Source organism: Penaeus monodon, chromosome 23, assembly GCF_015228065.2.
Source record: "Penaeus monodon isolate SGIC_2016 chromosome 23, NSTDA_Pmon_1, whole genome shotgun sequence".
NCBI lineage: Eukaryota > Metazoa > Arthropoda > Malacostraca > Decapoda > Penaeidae > Penaeus > Penaeus monodon.
In genome coordinates, this window is record NC_051408.1 from 40554045 (window position 1) to 40555028 (window position 984).

Sequence of the window (984 nt, forward strand, 5' to 3'; positions counted from 1 at the left end):
CTGAAATAAGAAATATTTTACCCTCGCAAAAAGTGGTATTATGATCTACTTAACTTTTTTCAGTCGTCGTTTTGGGCCCTTTAAATGGCAATGGTTTCCCTCGGCGAGTTGCTGAGGCGGATAAGGGAGCAGAGGGGGTGGAGGGGGGCTTTGGTATGCCGGGATTTAGGGGCGCTGGAGGGGCTTTGGTATGCCGTGGATTAGTGGCGGTGGAGAGGCTTTGCTGGACACGGGGAGCTGGTGGATTTTGGGGAGGTGATGCAAGATTACGTGGAGGACCCGAGGATTTAGGGGAGGAAGAGGCGGACGAGTTTGGAGGCAGGTTTGTCGCCACGCCCTTGGTCGGCGTTGGCGTTCTTACTAGCGTCGATAGCGGCAGCGTGGGCATCGGGCGGTGGATTGGGCCTGGCGGAAGAAGAGGAATCCCAGAGAAAACTGCAAAGACATTTCCGTAACCTGGATTAACAAAACTTCTGTGAAAGGCAATAAACTTCAAAGAGCAACATGTCCTGTCTCTTTTTACTAATATAAAATTAGATCCTTACCTTTATGTGTTGCTTGTGTTTTTTGTGTGATGCTGTTTTATCTTACTAATTATTCAAGGAAGAGTAAAGTCAGTCGGAACGAGCATATTTCTTGAACTATTCCAACTGTAATTATAGTCTCCTGCGATCTTGGAAATAGTTCAAAAGATTTGTTTCCCTAAAAATATTCACACATATAAAAATACATAGAGAGATGAATAAATATGTGCATGTATAAAACTAGTATGATATTTTTTGCAGCCCTATTCTCTCTAATTATTTTCATATTGATAAGAAGCATTCGCCAAATGGGAAATGGAATATTCCGAAAAATTCCCCGGATATAAAACCAAACTTTGATTATCTATAATGGCGTGACAACTAAACATGAATCAAAATGCGCTGACATCTTTAGTTTGTCCCGTGTGCTTTATCATACCTATATTTTATGCTATTCCCT